We start from the raw sequence: 23,888 nt of genomic DNA, 5'->3' as shown, positions 1-23,888 counted from the left end.
TAAACCCTATCGGATTCATTCCCTCTTTCGGTATTCCGTCCCCTGGTCTCTCTCTGATTGCGATGCGTTTCTCTGACTGCAGTCCGTCCAACAAATCCCCCTGGGGTAGTCTTGGTCAGGAGTGGCCGCGATGTATCGAAGTGAGTTGTTATATCTTTGTTAACCCTCTCCCTCTCTCTCTCTGTTGTTATTAAAATGAAATATAATAGGTCTGCAACATAACAAAACGTAAAATAATATGTTATAATTAATCATCTTTGATTATTGATTAACTAATAATGAACAAACTAGATTGCCAGGTCTATTGTAAAATACATTGCATGGATAACCTTTCTCGCGATTGTGTAATCTAACGCGTGCGCTGTAAATCACAAGATCCGTAATCTATGTAGTCATGGATTTCATTGCGGTTTTCCACTTTTATAGCTTATTTTTTAAAATCAATATAAAATATATTAAGCCCCCCCCCCCCCCCCCCGGTAACCCCGGTTTTCCTCAGTTTTAGCTTATTTTTTAAAATCAATACAACATATTACTATATTAAGACCCCTACCTCGTACTGTGGGCTTCTCTGCAAAACCTGCATGTAGAGGGAGTTCTTATTTAGAATTTCAACTGTCATGGGTTATTTTACGAGCATGTCAATATGTACACGTGACCTCGGTTTGTCGTACCGTCCGAACAACTAGGCCCCTTGCACTGTGCGATTGACAAGGGGAAACCACGCCGGAAAATCCCGAGGAACGTTCTAGACCAACACAAGGAGCGAACACTGGACCTCCGGGCTGGCGAGCCAGCGTCTTACTCATTGAACCCTATATAAATACTATAACTAAAGGAAACCCCAGTTTAAATGGGAGATAATGTTGATCTCTATCCATTAACATAAATGAATTTAAATGATATGGGGTTTAACGGCCTACTGCTCTACTCCGACTGGGATAATGAAGACGGACATACGCCATCCAGTGTGCTAAGAGGGAAATTTTGCCCGGGCAGCGGCACTATCGCCTACTCTTATATCGAATTCCAACTTGCCAAGGGATCTTTTATGTGCACACAATGTGTACACGGGACTGGTTGTTCGTCCCATCGGAACAACTAGACAACTGTCCTTGTCAGGCCCTCCGTCCTGCACCACTGATAAGGGAAACCACGCCGAAAAATTCCGATAAACTTTCTCGGCCTCCAGGCTAGTGAGCCAGCGTCCTACCCACTTAGCCACCGTGACTCCCATTACCTTAACGATGAACACATGCACGATTCGCGCTTTATATAAAATAATGTCTGTATACATGTTAGTTACAAACGAACACCTGATAACATTTCTCACATTTAGGAATTTTACTTGGTTAGGAAACCGTGTTTCACGTTTGTCTATTGTAAGTATGATTAAAACTATCCAACAAAAAATCGAAGTTTAGACTTGTAACTCGAAAATTCTCTGATAAAATTAATAAAAGATTTCAATAGAAATTCAACAGCCTAGTGTCTTAAAGAACATTATTATTGATCTATATCTGTACGTAAATATCTCTAGCATATTAAATAACAAGCGCGGGCGAGAAAGAGAGAGAGAGAGGGGGGGTGACGACGAATGCCCCTGTCGGAGCAAAAGTTCTCTCATAGCCCATGGGGCTGAAAGATAGGACGTTGAACCCAAATCAATTCATATATATATTTATAGTCTTTCTCTTGTTTACCCTTATCTCGTTTTACACGGCGGTTTATATATAATTTTTGGTATATAATCGAAGAAAAGGGTTGGAATTTACATTACTCCTAGGTTGGGTTCATTATTTTGAATAAGAGTGGGCCATAGCGTCGCTGTCCGGGAAAAAATTTCCCTCTTAGCACACTATATGAGGTGCGCACGTACGTCTTCATTAGTCCAGTCGGTGCAGAAAAGTAGAACGTTAAACCCCATTTCATTTCATTTTTTAAAAGCGCCCTTTCGTACGTATTGATTAGAGATGGGTTTATAATCATATTCATTTACGTTTCTGAACATAAGATATTTAACATATCCATTTTGTGCTGAACTCAAATGGAACGCGGCATTTTTCTTGTTCTTGATGTGTGCCTTTAATATAATTCTGGAAGCTCATATTATTTACTCTAAATCTATTAATTCTTATATTGTATTAACCAACGTGTTGTAGACGAGGATGTCACAACACCGCACTACCCTGTACAATAATATCACAAAACAATAAGCAGCACTGGAAAAATAGGACTACATCTAAAATCGATACAGGTTTATGCCACTGGACGAATCCGACTATAAAAGGAATTGTTCTTTGTCATTGATTTTCTAATGAATTGTTTACGCGAAAAAATATTGTAAAAAAAAAAATCTATGTCGACTAGAAGAGGAATTTGTAGGAACGTAAAACTGTGATACTACCGGCTTTTGAAGACATCGTAATATATCCTAAAGATAGAACGAGATCGTATGAGATGTTTTAAGACTATGATGACTGTTTAATACTATATTAAGGTAAAGTGCCCTGTTTCAATAATTCCACACAATCTCTTATCTGTATTTTTATCGTTAATATAACTGCTGGCTTTTATTAATATTGCGACTGTGAAGGTACATGTGTTATCACGTAATTTAGTCGCACGAAGAGCTGTTATCAGATTTCCTAGATTTACTACTGAATATATATAGATATTAATTTCATCTTTTATACTTTATTTAATTAAGTTACTTAATACACATATTTTGTCATATTTGACTGTGTTATAGTCGTTCGGATGGTCCGAAAAACAAAACCGAGTAGTGCCATAGCCCGGGCAATATTTAGTGCAGACAAGTGGGACGTTAAATATACTGTTTATTTTAATCTGTAATATAATGTACTGAAGAGTAGCTGGACCAGGAGCCACGGTGGTTTAGTGAAAGTAATTGAAATAAAATGGGGTTTAACGTCCTACTGTTCTGGCCCGACTGGCCTAATGAAGAAGGGCATACGTCATACAGTCTGCTATGAGGGAAATATTGCCCGGGCTGCGGCGCTACGGCCTACTCTTACATCAAATTCCAACTGCTAAGGGATATTTTACGTGCACACCACTGAAAAGGGGTAACCACACTAAAAAATCAAGATGAACTGTCTCAACCAACACCGGGAGCGAACCCGCGACCTCCAGGCTAGCGACCTCTTACTCACTGAGCTATCCTGACTTGTGGTTCAGTGAATAAGACGATGGCCCCGCGTGTTGACCCAAAAAAGTTCCCTGGGCCTGGCAAGGATGTAAAACGATGGCCTTGTGCTCACGTTGGTGTCCACGTAAACTTTGGACCTTGGTGAACAGTGGACGAAAACGCGCGGTCCGAGCAAACTTTCCCCAATAGCAGTGCATGGCGCATGCTGTCGTCATTTACCCAGTTGACCCCGGGGTTATGTTAAACTCAACAGTCATCGGTTTCTGAAATCCTGTCCCAAACCACAACTTCCATTTTCATAATATAATAAATAATAAAAAAAACAAGGGAGGAACCAAGACATAAAACCACAATCTTTGTAATGTCTAAAGTCTTAGTACAAATATCAGAAATATTTCTAACTCAAACGTTATCGATGAGAATATAATTGGTTTTGTGTAGACTAATGCTTGTGTTAACATCTTTGAACATGCGTTTTCTGTTTAGCCATTACATATATGAATAAGAATCTAAATAATTTTAAAGATAATTATTCGAAGCCACTTATAGAAATAAATGGTTAACCTTTCTTGTTCAATATCAATTATTGTTTATATCAGCATATTCTGATGGTATACAATTTGTGATCATGCATATACCTCTAGCATTGTCAAAATGTCCTGGCTGTCGCAGGGGCATCACTTTGAATTGACAATAGTTCGGCAAATTTCCATTCTTGAATATCTTATAAAATAGTAGAAAACGTGCTTATCTTTCTACAACGTATCAGCATATTCTGATTTGTCTATTCTGGTAGACCATATGTGATTATACATGTACGACTAGGAATGTCAACTTGTCCTCCCTATCGCAAGACTGTCATTTGGATAACAACGCAGTTCGGCAAATTAACCATTATTGAATATCTAAGAGACTAACAAAACAGGTGCTTATCTTTCTACAGCTATTTAAAATGTTTTTCTTGTACTTCGGAAATATGATTGACAGATAACTCTCCTGGAACACAGTAACTTCAAAATATGGCTATTAATTAATCACCCCATCACCCCTATAGACTTTACATTTGCTTCCCGTCTGCTCAAATATAGTTGTAAAGAAATGAAATGAGGTAAAACGTCCTACTTTTCTGTTCCACCCGGACTAATGAAGACGGGCACACGCCATGAGGGGAATTGTGACCGAACAGCTGTGCAACGGTCTACTCTTCTTTCGAATTCCAACTGTCAGGGGTTCTTTTACTCGGGACTTCGGTTTTTTGTTCCATCCGAACAGCTAGACGCCGTTCGTTATCATTAGGTCCTGTCTGTATCACTGTTAACGAGAAACCATCCCGGAAAAAGCGAAGACCTTTCTTAACCAACACCAGAAGCGAGTGGGACCTGCAAGTGAGCGAGCCACCGCAGTTTCAAAATTGTAAAGAAAGCTATAATGACTTTTTATGAAAATTAGTAGATAAAATAACAAGCAATACCGAGACATGATACACGTTTTACAAATATATTAATCGCTTTCAAAATAACGTCCATAGTGACAAAATATCATTTTTCAATAGCTGGTATAGCCTTTCAAGGGAGAACATTGCTATTTTATCAAGAACGCACGATATACCAGAGATGAGATTGTATAAAAATATAACCACACATACGTGTTTTGTCATTTTTGGGGAATTTCCCAATGCTTAATCGACGTTAATATGTGCTTAAACTTTTATTAAGAAAACAAAATCAAAATACTAATGCTGGATAATTTCCCAACTGGGATTCAATCAAATTAAAAACAGACCCATCAATTTGGTTCACGGGCAAATAAAGACGGAGGTCGTCTTGTTACATAGATCTATGGATATTGAACGGAATTGAACTCCTTTTTGGACTGACATCGCTATTAGAGACAATATTGTAGTTTTCAATGGATTCTGTAGACAAAAATCACGCATAGAATCTTTAACTCTATCAATACATGACACCTCCTGTCTTGTATGGTATTTTCTTTACCAATGTGCTCTGGTCTTGTATGGTATTTTCTTTACCAATAAGCTCTGGTTGTTAGTGTATAGAATGTGTCATTATTTATGGTCTTTACTAAGAGGTTTTACTGTTAAATATTGCTGGAAATTTCAATGACGCTTTTCAGACACGGCAATTTAAAAATTGGCAAGACTCGGTGACTAATCAAATTACTACTGTATAACAGGTGTGATGTTTAGCATTAGCTAGAAAGACAATTATTAACCGCATACGGTCCCCTTTCCTTGGGGAGTCGCACTGTCATTAACACCGCTTACTATGCCTTAATCTCGTATGTGTGAATCTGGCCACTAACCAAATTATTCACCATAACGTGGCGAGGTTTTTACTTAGTTAAATTATTCCTATGTGAATTCAGAAAGTTGTTTACCCGACGTTGAATAGGTTTTATATAGTTAGATATTTTTATCTTCTGTCCTGCGTACGGGGACACGGTGAGTATGGCGATTCCTTGATGACTAGGAGATCGCAGGTTAGACCTCGACATTGACCAAGAAAAGCTGATCATGGTTTCTCATTAACAGCTGTGTCCGACGGAGGACCTGAAAAGAGTCTAGTCGTTCGGATAAGAGGAGAAACTGAGGCCTTATAAATAGTCTTTACTATTGACCTTCGGCTACCGTTGAAAATTGAAATAAGACTGGCCGTCAGGGCAAAATTGCAGGCAAAATTGCGGCATAACACACTGCATGCCGTTTTCATTTGATTTCCTTGAGGTCCGGTTCTGATTCTTCATTGATAGTATCACAAATCCATATTACCTAAGACAAATATTCTCTAGTTTTAATGATAGTATATTAAAGATACATTTTGGGAGATTAGATAAAGAGTTGGCAGTTCTCACTATAATAGTTAAAAAATATGCCGAAAATTTCAATACTTCACTCGGAGCCGAGAAAACCTCATTTAAAAACACTGTATCCTCGATTGTCATTGTTACCACTGTAACGATAATAAAGATATCCCGATTATTCATTTTGAGGTTAATCATGAGTGGGCGTTGAACAGCAGATATGATTCATATCTAATGAAAATCCTACACATAAGATGGCATCGAGAGTTGATTATGGTCTTGCCATGTTAATCAATGTCTAATTAATAGTTTATATAACATTTCAGGCCTTAAAAACGACCTGCAATAGACAGATTTAGCTCTTGCATAATGTATGTTTAATCCCCACCCAACTCCATAAACAGAGTTGGGGCTAACTACCACCCTTGACCATCTTCCCAATCAATGAATTCAAATTTCCGAACATCACAAAAGGGACGGGAAAAGGTCTTGCTGATGAATTCTTAGTGCATATTGGCCGATTTAATCCCTCTTTGGTTGCCCTTTGGGATCCGCTTTTGTTTATGTTTTCACGTTGGGGTCCAGATATGTTTTGTCGGAAATAAAATGAAATCATCCCGTTTTGAATTCTACGCCAATCTAAATATATGATGTAATGCAGTCGGTATGTTTTGTTAATGTAATAAGATAAAACAAAAACAAGATTTAGAATTTATTATTTATTAGAATTTTTTAGGTTTGGTGATTCTAAAGGGCCGACTGAGACGAAAACCATGCGTAAGGGGGGGGGGGGCGTTTTACTTTTGTACATTTTTATGGAATATGTATACGGAGAGAGAGAGAAATGGGGTTTAACGTCCACTCGACACAAACTATGTCATTTCGGGACTAACATATGGTTTAATTTTATTTCAATAATTCGCTTGCGCGTAGGGGTCTTTAGCAGTGGGAGGAAACCGGAGGACCCGGAGAAAACCCACGAGGTTGGATAGGCGACCCCACTCCTTGTCACGTACAACTGGGGATTCGAAACCACGCCACTTGACTCAATGACAGACTTTATGATACAGCACGCGCACGCTAACCATTCAGCCATCCAACCCCCCGAATATGTATACATCCGAGACATAAAACGAATAGCCTACTACCTTGGTTTATATTAAATATGCAAATGAGACCAACAGATTATGTTTAAAGCCGTTTAGAAATAAGACTATATCGGACACTTTTAGAGCCCTTGCCTCCATTTTATCATTGAATGACCTATAATAAGTAACTGTAAAACCAGAAAGAACCACCCAAAAAACACAGAAATTTTAGCGGAAAGTTTTCAGTGTGGTCTTGGCGGAGGTTTGGACAGGTTTACCAAGACACAAGGGCAATGCTAGTCTAAAGGCTTGTCTCAAACTCATCTAAACAACTGGTTGTTTGTATTGTTTTTATAACAAAAAAAAGGGTTCAGATAGTTACTCTGAGACTAGAATACAAGATTCGTAGAGCCACACGCACACATTTAACCAGTTTTACTCCGAGAAAAAAATGTTGGATTTTGCCTTTATTATTGTCGAGTTAGTAGGCGCAGACTCACTAACCAGGAGAAAGGGGGTTCGATCCCGGGTATTGGTAGTATTTTCCAATTTGTTAATGGTGTAGGACGTAGGGTCTAGCAAGCAAGTTTCCAAACTTTCGAATGGGAGGAACAAGCGAGACAATGGGTACGTAAATTAACCCCTGAAATTACAAATCAGAGTAGACCGTAAGGCCGCTTTCTGGGCAAAATGTCCCTCATAGCACACTGCATGGTGTATGCCCGTCTTAATTATCCCGCATTTTGTTTCTCACACGACGGTATGTTAAACCCCATTTCATTTCAATTTTCCTTTATTAACCTGTACGATTATAGTTGATACAATACTAGCTATATCGTCACGCCATCACAAACAAAGCATTATGGTTTACGTGTGTTCCAGGGTACATTGATTGTGATTGCCATTATCGTATAAATGAATACAATACACTCGTTGAAGCATGAATAAACTATTGAGCATCGTGTACATCATTTATTGATATACAGTTATCTATAGAGTGACAATAATCGTCCAATGATGTATATATAAATAACAACTCGATATAAAAGGAAAGGGGGAGGGTTGGAATGGGCTAGTGGTCCGGATTGTCGCTTCTTCGATCTAGAGTGACCGTAATTAGCTTGGAGAGAGACCAACGAACAACAACATAAACAGAAAACACGCAGAAAACACGTTTTCACTTTCTTACCAGAAGAGTATAGTAAAAGTCATAAAGCTGTTGGTTTGGTTAAGATCGAATGACTTGCGCCCTCTGTTAACCGCATATTCCAATTATGGAACTGAAATGAATCACGTAAACAATATTTTGTAATGAGTGACTAGAACGAGGAAGACGATGCTTGATTCCTGTGTTTGCCTAGAAAGGTCCACGTGATTAGCCAGATGTGTTTTCCAACCATAATGGTTCGTAAGGTCACGCTTTTTGTTGTTCCGATGGGGTAAAAAAAAAAACCCTCGGTTCCCGATATGCCATTAGCACGTTAAAAACATCCTAAGAGTTAAAAATCGAAATAAGGCCGAAGCACACTGTAATAGGCCGGTTGAAATTCCTTCACCACCCTTTCAAGTAAAGCAGGGCAATTTTTAGTATAGTAAGTAGTTAAGCAAATGTTCCACTGTTGAAAAAAATCCTGATGACATCAAGTGAATATCTAAAGCTATTGGCTTTCCCCGAGTTCTAGCGGGTCAATTATTGAAATTAGGCCATTTTTTTATCTACTGGAAAAAAAAAATACCGATGAAGTTAACATCCCAAAACTCCTCTAAGGTATGCCGGAATTTTTCACGTCCGGTAGTATTCATCGAGTCGCTTCATTAAACATGGCGCTCGAAAGCATTCTGCCAATTTTAAAATGTTCATTTTGTCATAAATATTGGATATCAGAAGGCAATCTTTTCATGGTAAGATAACAACGCCAGTGTTGATTTAAATTGACCAACAAGTCGTGTTTGCAATGTCGCAGACTGTAGGTGACATTGGGTCAAGTAAAGCAGGGCAATTTTTAGTATAGTAAGTAGTTAAGCAAATGTTCCACTGTTGAAAAAAATCCTGATGACATCAAGTGAATATCTAGAGCTATTGGCTTTCCCCGAGTTCTAGCGGGTCAATTATTGAAATTAGGCCATTTTTTTATCTACTGGAAAAAAAAAATACCGATGAAGTTAACATCCCAAAACTCCTCTAAGGTATGCCGGAATTTTTCACGTCCGGTAGTATCCATCGAGTCGCTTCATTAAACATGGCGCTCGAAAGCATTCTGCCAATTTTAAAATGTTCATTTTGTCATAAATATTGGATATCAGAAGGCAATCTTTTCATGGTAAGATAACAACGCCAGTGTTGATTTAAATTGACCAATAAGTCGTGTTTGCAATGTCGCAGACTGTAGGTGATATTGGGTTAAAGACTTGCCACCTTTAAAATAACGTGATGGGCAATCAACTTCTAACCGATCTAAAACAAAATCCAACCCAGAGAAAAGTAGGACGTTAAAACCCATTTCATTTCATTTTTATAACCAAGGCAGTCCTATTACAAAGTGAATCAAAGATTTATAGCTAAACCTTGTCTTAATAACTCGTAATACTCAATATATCAAACAATATAAGGAAATGGAAATTGATAACAATCTATAAAGCTAAAGATATGCTCCCTCGAGCACAATAATTAATTAGGTTAACTGTTCGGCCCACAGATTTTGTTTCTAGCTGAAAGTACGATATTTCTAATTACTAGGAAATATAATTGCATAATAAACTCAGTCACGGATGTCCGCGCGTTCTGATGTCCACTCGTTGTTGTTTGCCATGACCCTTCACCATACTCCTTCCACAACAGAGAACCACGCTGGAAAATCTCGAGAACTTTCTCGGCAAACCCCGGGGTCGAACCCCGAACCTCCCAGTCAATGAGCCAACGCTTTTCTCACTATCCACCGTGGCTCCATCATGACACATAAATAGTGAACCAGCTCCTTTAAAATTAACCAGAGTAGTTATTAGATTAAAACTCAAATCTTTAAAATTGAGTATATTGGCCTATAAATGCTTTGTAAATATAGACGATGTATAAGCGCGCAAAACAGATGTACCCCATGATAAACTATTGAATAATCTACAAACATACCGAGATAACCTTCACAAGGGATGGTAACTTTTATTGGTTTCTTTATTTCATTTTAAATGTTATTATAGTAAGACTTTTTAGTAATTGTCTTAAGAATAATTGAACTATTAAAATATAATTGTCTAAAGTTGTAGGCTTGTAATTCTTTTGTTATTTGACCTCGGCAACCGGTTTAATCGGGTGCTTAGGTACGGTCTTGTGTGAAAAAAGCCTTAATTCCTGTTCCCAAAGAAGTAATCGAAAAATCTTGAAATCGTATGAAAAATGCTGTAAAGGACAAACGGTACATGCCTACATGCTGCTCTGGCTTAAAATGTCACTGGGACCATTGCATCACAAATGCAAATTGTATGTTTGTATGGTAGATAGATAGATTTATTTGGCACAAACATATACAAAATAATGTCATATTCTTTAATATTATTTGGGGGATCACGTGCCTAAGTGGGTAAGGCGCTGGCTCCCTAGCCTGAATTCCCCCTTGTCAGTGATGCAGGACGTAGGGCCTGACAAGGACAGCTGTCTAGTCGTTCGGATGGGACGAAAAACCGAGGTCCCGTGTATATATTGGAATGCACGTAAATGATCTACTGACAGTTGGAATTCGATATAAGAGTAGGCGATAGTGCCGCTGCCCGGGCAAAATTTCCCTCATAGCACACTGTATGGCGTATGCCCGTCTTCATTAGCCCAGTATAGGAGCAGAACAGTAGGACGTTAAACCTCATTTCATTTCATTTCATTTGTTTAATATTGGGGCCCCTGGCTGCAGCCCAGTCAGCTCACCCACCCACGCTCTTAATCCGGTCATGTGTGCTCACGGCACAAACTATTAGCTTCTGAACCCGCTTTTAAGGACCCGGTACGCATGTTCAATATCATGTACGACCATGATTTGGACTTCAAAGACATCCTGATAACAGCAGCGCAAGATGTGCTATATATGCCTGACTGGCAAGGAAATACTCCAATACAGCTTTTAACCAATCGCACATCTCTTTCATTCATTGTTAGAACAAAAACACTTAAGTCTGATAGTACATATGAGTCAGTACAATCAATCAACCGACTTTCAGAGAACACCCGTGTTCAAACATACTATAGGCAAGACGCATGCATTGTTCGGCATTGTAATGAAGTATTTTAATTCGCATCCGTATACAGAGGTTAAAAATAGTATAATGCTGATCAAACAAAAATCGCTACTGATAAGAGGTCCTGCCAGAAGATAAAACGCTGCTGTGAGTTTTACAAAATAAATCAAAGGAGATCTGAGCAAGAATCAGAAACATTTTATTAGGATTTCAACTGAACAGATGCCACTGCATTTAATAGGTTATAAAACACACAGAGTATGTTTCTACACTAACGTCCGCTTGTTTCAAGTAGTGGATGTGAACCAAGTACGGGTTTACATGAAATAAAATCAAACGAATCTTGTCTTAAAGGCATAAAAGTTTTTATATATGTGAAATGAAATGGAGTTGACTTCGTTGAATTCCAACGTGCATGCCAACGCCGAAGGTGAGCGACGTGAAGATAGCTTGTTGTTCGTTGTTCGTTATTCACCAGATATGGAATTAGTAATATAATAAAGGCACTTTTATAGGGAATACGTCGGGGGTGGGTTTTTATTAGCCTAATTGGTTCATAAATCTTCAAAGTCTTGGAAAATAGATTTCAACAACTTTGAAATAGATTCTAACAACCTGGTTTATAATCAAATTATGCCCATAAAACCCCACTCCCGGCGTATTCCCTACAAAAATTCCTTTATTATATTACTAATTCCATATCTATGGTGAATACCGAACAACAAACCATCTCATTGTTCGTTATTCGCGAATACGAACAACAAACCAGCTCGTTGTTCGCGAATACCGAACCACAAACTGGCTCGTTGTTCGTTATTCGACAATGTGAAACTGCTCGTTGTTCGAGTGGAAAGACAGGTTGTTAGAATCTATTTCCCAAGACTTTGAAGTTTTATGAACCAGTTAGGATAATTATAAACCCACGCCCGGCGTATTCCCTACAAAAGTGCCTTTATTCTATAAATAATTCCATATCTGGTGAATAACAAACAACAAACCAGCTCGTTTTTCGTTATTCGCAAATACCGAACAACAAATTGGTTCGTTGTTCGTTATTTGCCAATATGAAACTGCTCGAACAACGAACCACAAGCTAACTTCACATCGCCGCCAACATGTACTTTGATTTACCTTCCCATGCGATCATAGTCCCGAAATGACCTAGTTGTGTCGAGTGGACGTTAAACCCCATTTCTCTCTCTCTTTCCCATGCGATCAACTATACGTTGTTTCTTGCCAGGCTCACTGTCTTCATCTACCCAGTGCAAAAAACACTGTAAAACCCTGAAGAACGTTTCCAACCAACGCGGGGATCGTACCAAGCTTTTACTTCATTGAACCTACTACGTCTCTCGTATTGTGAGACTGAAACAAATGGGATTTAACGTCCACGCGACACAAACTAAGTCATTGTGCGTTTGGGTCTTTACCGGTGGGAGGAAACCGGAGGGCCCAGGGAAACCTACGAGGTTGGACAGACCATCCCAATCCTTGTCACTTACAAGCGGGACTTCCAAACCACGCCCTTTGGCACAAGGAATGCCATTAGAATGCTAGTTTACAATGTTCTAACCCGTTTTACACTTTTAATACACATGAAATGAAATATGTTAACGTCCTACTGTTCTACTCCCCTTAAAAATAAAAAAAAAATCTGCACAATCTTTGTTTTGCTATTTTCCAGGGGGATACCATAAAAACGTTAATAGGAAAATGAAATTCCGGTTGCCGCATGCATAATCTGATTAAAACACAGATCCTATTTCATTTCGTTTTTTATAGTTTAAAATTCCGTTTTATGCCATTTAAAGTATGTCATTTAAAAACGCAACGAGATAAAGATCTTAATCAGATTTTAATAAGATTGGCATTTTTTTCGTCAGGACCGTAAACAATGCTAAAAATAGATTTCGCTTTTTGTAACCCTATATACCCACTTTGGAATTATTATAAATCATATACGTCATCAGTAATGGACTACAAATCGTGATCCCTTTCGCCAGTAAAAATGAGGTTGACATCTGTGGGCACATGATAGTCCTGGTTGTCAAGAATAGACTTTATTATCTGTAAGACAATAACAGATATAATGGTTTGTGGTTTGATATGATCGACAGGTATCTTAACAGTCTTGTATATTTTGCAGGGTAAAAAGAGAGATAAAGAAATGGACGCAGGTAAGCATTTATAATTACGCCTCCTCTGGTTTATGTAATACTTCGTAGTGTTTGACAGAGTAGTGCTTACGACCCCTTACGACATTTCCCTATTATCACTCCTATCTAGAGAAATTATAAACGCTGTGTTTGAGTTTGTATTCATGGAATTATAGCTTACTTCGTGAACAGCTCGCCAATGATCTACATATCAACAAATTTTAAGGTCATTTTCAAAACATTCAAATCGTGATAAACAAGAAGAATCACGCGGACGACGTGGCTGACAATTGGCGGAGGCTTCGTTGACTTACAAACAGCAATAGTTTAATCACCCTTTGTCGCAAACTAGGTGGCAGCTTACATAGGAATGGAACGGAAAATGGGAAATTATGTTTACTAGATCTTAAGTCTTAAATATTAGTGCTTGTGTATTTCAGAAATTTGAGAATTGTTTCGTATTTTAAAATGTTTTCTCTATTTCAGAATATTTGAAATTGTCCTTTTCACATTTTGTTTTTCTGGTTCGTTTTTTTATATTTTGTTTAGTTCAGAAACTATTTGGTATTGTTAAGGTTTCGTATTTTTATGGTTGTCTATTTTCAGAAATTCGAGAGCTATTTCGTATATTCGACAAAAACCACGATAATACAATCTCCTCTAATGAATTAGGCAAAGTTTTAAAATGTATGGGTATAGAGATGCCAGACCAAGATATACATATGTATATGGAGGAATTAGATAAAGAAGGTAGGCCTAAATCTAATACCAATCGACAATCTCCAAACTTTTATTGTTTAAAGACGAAGGCTTACTATCTGAAGAGGGGTTGGATGGCCGAATGGTTAGCACGTGCCAGTCAACTGGCGTGGTTTCAATTTCCGGTTGTACGTGACAAGGAGTAGGGTCGCCTGTCCAACCCCGTGGGGTTTCTCCGGGTCCTCCAGTTTCCTCCCACTGCTAAAGACCCCTACACGCAAGCGAATTATGGAAATAAAATTAAACCATATGTTAGTCCCGAAATGACCTAGTTTGTGTCGAGTGGACGTTAAACCCCATCTCTCTCTCTCTCTCTCTATTTACTATCTGAATCTGGGGTCTTTTTCTTGAGGCGTGAACTCGTCGTTGTGCCATTGGTAAACTAACCATTGGCTGTTGGAACCCAGCTGTCCGGGGAAAGCCCTCTTATAGCACACTGCATGGCGTTGCCCATCTTCATTATTATCCTCGTTGGTGCAGAAAAGCAGGGCGTTTCATATCATTTACCTCTAACATCTCCGGTAAAAACGAGTTATCCGGTTTTTTAATTTAATTAGAATAACTTCACTCCTGGAAATCAATGGAATATGTTAGATGAAACGACATCTGATGCTACCTGTTCAACAAGATCAAAGATTACAACCCAATTCAAGCGCTTACGTTACACGTCATAACGGAGTTACACAACTAGATCAAATTCAGAATATAAATGTATGACTACCACCAATTCGCTTGCGCGTGCTTCTTTAGTAATGAACTTTGTCGCATATCGCAATGGTGTGTAATGATCCTAAACAACGGTGTCTTATAGCCCAGTGAGACCGTTTCGCTCAGTAAAAGTAGCAACTTATGTGTAAGTCTTGTGATATATGAAGGTAGCGGAGATTGACGGAGACTCCCAACGTTTAAATTCAACATTCCTTTTAATGATTTATGTCATGTCGCTTAGTGACACGCTACCTCCTCCTTAGGATATTGTAACGAGAGAGAGGAGACCTCAACACAAACTAGGTCATTTAAATTGTCTGTGTAAATGTCAACAGAAACTAGATCACTTTCTCTACAAATCAAGAGTCGACATGTTTGAGCACTTCACAAAGACGATTGTCGTCGCATATATGTTCACTATATGGATTGGTGATTGGTTTCGTACTTAATGACAACAGTCAATAAACTACCAATATCTACCTTGAAACGTGTAAATCAGGTTAGTTATTGAAATGAAACTGAGGATCAGTGAACAAAACGTTGGCTTTTCAACCTGAAAATCCAATATCCAATCCCGGTATTGGCCGAGAAAGTTCATTGGGATTTCCAGCGTGCCCCCTACCCCACCCCCTTGTCAGTGGTACAGGACAGAGGCCCTGGCAAGGGCAACATATAGTTGTTCGGATGGGATGAAACCCCGAGGCGTATGTACACATTAGCGTACACGTAACAGAACCCTTGACAGTTGAAATGCGATATAACAGTAGGCCGTAGCCCGGGTAAACTTTCCCATACAGCACATTAAATGGCGTCATTAGGATGTATAATCCCAATTCAATTCATTTCGATTAGTCTCTTTTGAAACAAACATTTTATTGTACAGAGCCGACCCAATAACTTGTCGAAACAACAATTCAGTTACACCGTTTCATTACTTTATTTTCACCTAAATCAGACAGGTGTATCTCTTTTAATTAATTTAGGGAATGGTAGAATAGAATATCGAGAGTTTCATACTTTTATGCAAGAAGAGTTAAAGAAAGTAGATGACCCTGAACATCAAGAACAGACAGTGAGGAGCGCCTTTAGGGTTTTTGACAAGCAATCAGAAGGTTTAATTGGACTGACAGAGTTTAAATCAGCCATGAAAAACCTTGGAGAGCCTCTCACTGATGAAGAACTAGAAGACATCATTAATATGGCAAAAGTTAATGAAGAGGGCAAAATAGATTATGAGGGTAAGAACCTGGGGTCATTTTAAAATTTGATTTTACCCCTCATATAACTTCTGCTTTAAATATTTTTCATTTCTTTGAAGACAAATTAATGAAGTTCTTAAATGATAAATGGCTAAAGGCAAGCAAAACAAGGATGAAAATGTATATACTGTAGTCATCAACTATACCTTAAAAAATACGCATTTTGGGTCATAATCAAGTCATACAGATATATGCATTTTATTCAAAGTTACCCCGTTACTATGTTTCTGATTAATTTCTATTGGCAATATTACACAGCATTATACATGTATAGTAAGCATGAATATATATTATTGTAATTGTAGTTATGAAATACATATTGTCGATATTTTTCACTTGCATATATTTGCAGCCGGCGTACTGCATGGGTGCGGCAGATCTCCATATCATATCAAAAACTACGAAAGCCTTAGAGAAATCTCGCAAAGTGCACATAACAATGCCTCTCGCCTGCGGAAGAAAGCGGGGACGAATTACAATGAGTCCGCCCGACCGCTTTTCTGTCTACCCGTTTTGCCACACGAGAACTCTGCTTTTAATTGAGGTAGAATGTTCAAACTTGGTGTAGGTGTTCGTCCTTTACTGAGTTCGATATTGAACCTTTTCTGCATGAGCAAGCAGCTGTCCGCCCGTCACACCTTTTGAAGCACAAAACCAGTCGCGGTAGGATGTTCAAACTTTTCGATGATGAGCGTTCTCTTTTTGTCCGTCACCCCTTTTTGAATACAAAATTCGGTTTCTTAGGTAGAATGTTCCAAGTTTATGCATACGTTCATTATGTGAATATCGTGACTTAAGGTCGATGATTAGAATTTCCTGCGTAGATAAGCTTGGAACACCTGTGCCTTGACAACGTTGGTAATGGGCATATTTTGAAAGTTTCTTTAATGAGTGTAATCAATTTTATGTGAAAATGTCTGCCAAATTGATCCACTCTGAACCGGGATTTTAGCGATTGAATATTCGGCCTAACCTCGATCATCATTACTAAAGTCGGTACGATAAAAATCAGTCTTGATCATCCATTTCATGATTAAATCAGGAATGGAAGTCGAACAACACATCGGAACCTAATCCAATAAACATCTCAGGCTAGCGATGACATCGAAAGTTGATTATGATCTGGATAAGTTAATTAATGTCTAATTGATAATGTAGATAACATTTCAGGCAAAAAGAAAGACCTGCAATAGGAAGATTCAGCTCTAGCATAATGTATGTTTTATGTGGAATAATTCAAAAAGTTTCTACCTATATCATTCACATTTTACATGTGATACAATATAGATCGTTGACAAAGTCCATCGCTAAAATAGTGTTAAACATACATTAGGCTTGAAATGTTATCTAAATTATTAATTAGACATTAATTAACTTATCTAGACCATAATCATCTCTCGGTGCCATCACTAGCCTAATGATGATCGAGGCTAGCCTAAACTTCCAAAGCTAATATCTCGGTTCAGAGTGGAGCAATGTGACTGAAATTTTCAGTATATTCTATTTGCGTTATTAATTTTTTAACTATTATAGCGAGAACTGTCAACTCTTTATCTATCTCCCATAATGCCCATTTAATGTAGTATGGGTTTGAAAAAAAGATTGTCAAAATATCTTTTGCTGGACTGATAAGTCACATGACACTAACCCCGGTTTACATAAACAAATGGTCAATATATTCTCCATCTTGCTCGTAGGCAAATTGTCCTCCCAGAAATCGGATTTCGTATTTCCCATAAATGGTTTTCGTGCGTCCTTCATGGACTTTTTCCGGGAGATTTTTTTCATTTTCGTTTATTACATTTAAATGCGACGAAAAAAGTACCGAAAAGAGTTCTTCAGGTAGTAATCTGGTCCATTAAATAAAACAAACCCGCGATCTTTTCATGGACAGAAACGAGATAAACGGGAAACGTCATAAAATCAGGAGACAGTAATGGAATCATTAGATGGTCATAATCATAATTTCCGTTTAAGATTACATGAAATTGATAATAATTTGTGTAGTAATAGTACTATTCACTAGGGGCGTGTTTATGAATTTGAGCAGGGGATGGTCCTGGGTGGCTTAAAGTCTGGGGGATTACCAGAGAATGTTATAAAATCAGAAGTTCTGAGACATGTCTACTCAATTACCCCCTCCCCTCCCCTGGACACACACCTTTTTCCATCGAGCTACTCGTTAATATGTATGGTTTGAAGGTCTATATTTGATTGTAGTCTTACATATAGTGCCTTTATAAATATTCATATATTTCAGAATTTATAAAGGTATGGTTACAAAGGAAACCCAGTGAGAAAGAGTGACGGTATCATATTGTCTACGTCATCTTATATTGGTGCTGCTGATTGGTTATATTGCTCAAACTCGCTAGCCTTGTTCATCCAGTAAACCCACTTCATTTTAGTTTTTCATCTTCGATATTGTATTTTGATAATTTGTGTCCATTGTTTACATTTTATGCTAACGCATTTTAAGGTTGCCATTACCTTTGTGCATCTCCCGCCTGCCGCTATGTTGTTTACATTCTTTACTGTGGCGTTTTCCAAACTTGCTGGAATTATTGTTCTGGTAATGGAATAATTGTTTTGGCGACACTGGCTCTATCATTGAATTCTTCTTTTTAATCGGGTGATATTCCTAAACCATTGTCGAAATTCCGAGTCGCGAGTTGTCATACTATTACCCTCACTATTAAATGGCTTTTCAAACTTTCCTAATTCAAATCGTGATAGAATTTATGAATTGCATTGACGAGTATCCTGTATATGGGTGTGTTTTGGGTGTTTTAATACCTAACATTTAAAAAAAGTATTATCATTATTTAGTAATGTATAATTTTATGTGCAACGGGCTTTTTCAACCACGAGAGGTCTTATACGCCACTGTAATAGAATAATTATGACAACACGTAATAATCCAGTTAAATTATGCTTTATCACCGCTTACGTTGGGTTTAAAATTTTATCAACATATTTTTCTATTCAAATGCAAATTCCATTTGAGTGCCTTTGTTAGTAAAGAATCATAGGTAGATGTTAGCTTAATGTATATATACGACTATTTCTCGTTACCAATATTGCAACCGGTCTCGTAAACTGGCCATCACTTTTGGTTTATTCAAACGGATTCAGTGACGAAAATAGTGCTAAGCGCGGATAATGTAAAACTGCCCTTGTACCATTTCGAAGAAGAAAAAAACAACACTTACGCTGATCTGCTCTTTTTTTATGAAAACGTTGATGTATTCAACAGTAACGTAACTCTGAATAGTAAATTAAACGCATATCGGTGGCACCATCGTGACCAAACAAATGTTACAATACAAGTTCGTAGGTCCCCTCCTGAATAGTAAATTAAATGCTTTTGACAACAAAATTGTTACATATAAAGGGACACCAGATTCCTTGTACCTCATGACACGTCGTGCTTTAATAAATGCTTCAGTTTTTCTACTTCGACCCATTGCAAAAGCTTCTTGCCACCACATATGACTCAAGGGACAAAACTCTTCAGTACAACTTACCACTTATAGCTAAACATGCATCCCTATTATTATATTCTACAAATAATTACAAAATTATGCTTTCTCAAAATCAGCAGATTCCCCCCCCCCCAAAAAAAAAAAACCCAAACAAACCCTTCACCAAAATAATGTATTTCCACTGCATAATTTTGCGATCCGACAAACAACATTATCATTTAATTTTATAAATACATGTATATTTATAGCGTGGGATATGACTACCACGTATGAAAGTTGTCCTTTTCTATTTCAAATATATTGCCTCTTTATTACCATTGAGCAGTGGATCTTTCCGAGGGCCACTTACTAAATACAACTTTAATGGCACTAATTTATTTTTTATTACAGTGCTTTCTTTTTCTAGAACGCCTGATACCATTTTAAAGTTATGTGAGAAGTTCACATATTTGTACTTTTGTATCATACATATTTTGTTTTATTTATAAACATGTTCTTTCTAATGCTAATATCTTGCATTTATATTAAGAACAATGATTGGGCAGATGCTTTTAATGTCCGATTTATTTAAGACGCATTATAAGAGCTAAACCTGTCTATTGCAAATCGTTTTTCTAGTTTCAAATGGTAAATAAATAAAATATAAATTTATTCAGATGGCTAGTCAATAATCAACTATCTGATGGCTAAGTTATTGAATGGACTAGACATCTTCATTAAACGTTGATACAGACTCCACGCACCAAGACTACCGAGTGGTGGACTGAAAATGGAGACGTAATTCGCAGACCAAAGTTGTTTTTATGACGTTAAAGAGCATCGTAGTCTCAGTTTATGGTAACCTTTACCAGTCACAATGTGCTTAGACTTATACTTGACTTGTGCTTTTGTAAGAATGGTCATGAGAATTTTCTAGGGACGGTATTTTTATAAGTTTCTTACGTAAAAAAAGAAAAAGTGAAGCATGACTTTGTTTCAATTACCTTCCTTTTTCACTACCTTTTTTTTTTAGTATAGAACGAACGACCGTTTCATTGAATTCTTGCATACTGCATCTTTAAGTTTATGGATAATTTAAGGTTTTCCTTCCCAAACTCTCCGATTATATTACACAGAACTTCAATGAATGAACCGCTTCAATGAATGCACCAATTCTAGCGGCGGTGCATCTATTCCTGATAGACCCGCGTAAAATGGACACGCTTTGCAAAAAGTGGCTAGACGAACATTGATCTTGACAAATATTAAGCAATATTCTAAAAGCCACGCAGTCATTGTGTTAACGGTAGACATGACCAACCATATACACAATTCATTCTCTTCTGTCTAACCGAATGTATTTGGTCAACTTAACAGGGATGTGGGTTTGATCAACCAGAATGTGGCACTATTATCAACATTTTTACACATATCTTCCTACTTCTGTTTTTGTGTGTTTATTCCAAACACGATCTATGCTGTCTACAAATTATGTGTAACATACAATATTGAATTATATATTCTACAATTGTATATTTATTTTATTTTTCTATTTTTATTAAATTTGATTAAATATTATAATTGTGTATACTGTGTATATATAAGAATTATTATTTGATTAAAATTATATGTATGTTTTCATAGTTGTTATTTTGAGATGGCCTAGTTAGTAAATGTCTAAGGAAGTGTCACGAGACCATAGTTCGCAAGACATCTACCTCAGACCATTATTCCACTTTACCCTACACGAACAGGGCCGCGTGGCAGGAAATCCAAGGCGAGTGTCAGGACCTCAGACGTGTCCATGCTCATCTCATACAAGGTACGAGACCTTCAAAGAAATTAACTAACATTAAGGACGTCAAGCGTTACCTAAATTCTATAACTATTGCCAAGGATGGTTTACTTGTAGTCAAACACACAGAAGCACTCGAGCCTCCCAGGGAATGTATAGTTGTTCCTCGTTCAATCATTGATGGCTTATTGACATCATTGCATCTCACACTTGATCATCCGTCAAGTCACCAATTATCACGCGCCGTAAAGAGACACTTCTTTGCTTTGGATCTCGATAAACTTGTCAGCAAGACTACAGAGTCCTGTCACCAATGCTCGTCTTTACAGAAAAAGTCTCATACTTTGATTGAACAGTCCACATCTGACCCTCCCGAAGTTATTGGTATATCTTTCGCGGCTGATATAATGAAGAGAGAGCTCCAACTCATACTCGTGCTGCGAGAGACCGTCACATCTTACACTGTTTCCAGTTTTATTAATAGCGAGTCAGCAGTACCCGTAAAGGAAGCTCTCATCAAACTCTGTGTAGAACTTTGTCCACTTTATGGTCCCATTGCCATTATTCGAACAGACCCAGCTCCTGCATTTCAAGCACTTCAGAACGATCAACTATTGCTGTACCATCGTTTACGTGTTAAAATAGGACGTGTAAAAAATGTTAACAAAAACCCGGTTGCTGAAAAGGCCATTCAAGAGTTGCAAAATGAAATTCTTAGACAACAGCCCACCGCTGGTCCTATCACGTCTCTAACATTAGCTATCTCTACTGCCAGACTCAATACTCGAATTCGATCAAGTGGGTTATCGGCTCGCGAAATGTGGACACAAAGGGACCAGTTCTCTGCAGATCAAATACCTGTAGTTGACAGGGAACTCATTTTAAACCAGCATTCAAATCGCAATAGCAATCACGAGTTTAGTGAAAAATCAAAGGCTCCTTCTGCCAAAATTCACAGTTCGTCACCTGTCTGTGTTGGTGATATAGTTTACCTTCATGCTGATGGCAACAAATTACAAGCCCGACAACGTTATTTGGTTACCAAAACCGAAGGTACATGGTGTAATGTCTGTAAATTTAGTGGTCGACAATTACGCAAAACATCTTACAGAGTTAAGTTGTCAGAGTGTTATAAGGTTTATTCGGAATCGGTACCTTATCGGGATGCTGAGGAATGTCTCTCCAGCGACGAAGAACACCCTATAGAACCTACCACTACTACCAGGGAGACGTCATCTCATTCTTTACGTCATGATCAATCCGAGCCACCTGACTTGAATACAGTACAGTATGATATACCTATGGTTCTTACCACATCTCAGTCGTCTGATCTCCTCCACCAAGTGAACACAGAACCCCCAGAGCCCACATCTGTTGCTGAACCTGGCAGACTTTGAATTAGACTTTTAATCTGTGTTCAATTGACATTATTATGTTCTCTATATTTACGCTTAGGAGATAAGGAAAAGAAAAAAGAGGTCACGCCAATATATGTTTTAGTTTAGATTAATTAGTACCCTAACGGTGCGAGTTGGTGCGTGACGTAACCGAACTGTTCTCATCGAGAGTAATCGAACTGTCTTTTCTGCGAGTTATTTCCCTTCTCTGCGAGGGCGCTTTTCCTGTTTACTCGTCGTGTTGGTCAGCCATATTTTATGTACACATGTTCTCTCATAATATAAACTAATAGTTTATCTTGGCCTTTGTTTACCTACGAGACACTATTACTACGTCCTCAACTGGCGTAGAGACGTCTTTAATATATACTTAATATTCGTATCATCCCAAATCGACAATAAAACAGTGAGAAAAAGGAAAATCTAAGTAATGGCAATCTAATTAACATAAAATTTACGACATAATGGATTCTTCAATGTTTTGATGGTGATCATGAAGAAAATAGGCCTAGATCTGTTCTCAGGAATCCGATAAGATTTTAAAAAAAAAAGATCAGTAGAATTATAGATTTTTATTGCACAAAGTCGAAAGGTATGTTAGATTTTTCATTCAGTCAAGTTAGAGTGAGTTTATTGCCGTACTGTGAGCTCCAAACCCGATAGAAATGAAGGCGGAAGTGGCCATAATAGTTTTAGAGATCACTACGTGATGGCGCTCCTGCGTCGCGACAAACGGGGCCGATTTGTCACGTTTAAACATTCTACCATAATTAAAGGCTCAATACCACTCTTGTTGTAACTGAATAATATGTCCCAATCTTTATTCTGGTCAACAAATTGTACTATTTTAGAATATTTCAATTAATTGATGATACAAATTTCATCTTAACACACCTTATTTAAAAATTTTGAAAAATTCAACATAATGGTTTGAAACGTCTAACGTAAACCTTTTCAAATGAAACTTCGATTTAAAAATATTTTCGAACCCTCTGGACAAGTCAAATAGGATGTAATGGATAATTTACACAACAGGTAGGACACTTAAA

At 37.8% G+C, this 23,888-nt stretch overlaps 1 long non-coding RNA gene across 2 annotated transcripts in view; it reads left to right on the top strand.

Annotated features, from left to right (window-relative positions):
* Positions 1 to 21,286, top strand: part of LOC126823724 (uncharacterized) — a 55,238-nt gene extending 33,952 nt beyond the window's left edge. For both annotated transcript variants that reach the window (XR_007681280.2, XR_007681279.2), the window contains exons 3-6: positions 13,448 to 13,478; positions 14,064 to 14,207; positions 15,908 to 16,162; positions 18,444 to 21,286. This is a non-coding gene — a long non-coding RNA (uncharacterized LOC126823724). The remainder of the gene's footprint in view (positions 1 to 13,447; positions 13,479 to 14,063; positions 14,208 to 15,907; positions 16,163 to 18,443) is intronic.
* The last annotated feature ends 2,602 nt before the right edge of the window (positions 21,287 to 23,888 follow it).

This window comes from Patella vulgata, chromosome 1 (assembly GCF_932274485.2).
Source record: "Patella vulgata chromosome 1, xgPatVulg1.2, whole genome shotgun sequence".
Classification (NCBI taxonomy): Eukaryota; Metazoa; Mollusca; class Gastropoda; family Patellidae; genus Patella; species Patella vulgata.
Note: the sequence above shows the minus strand (reverse complement) of the source record. Positions and strands in the feature narration are given on the sequence as shown.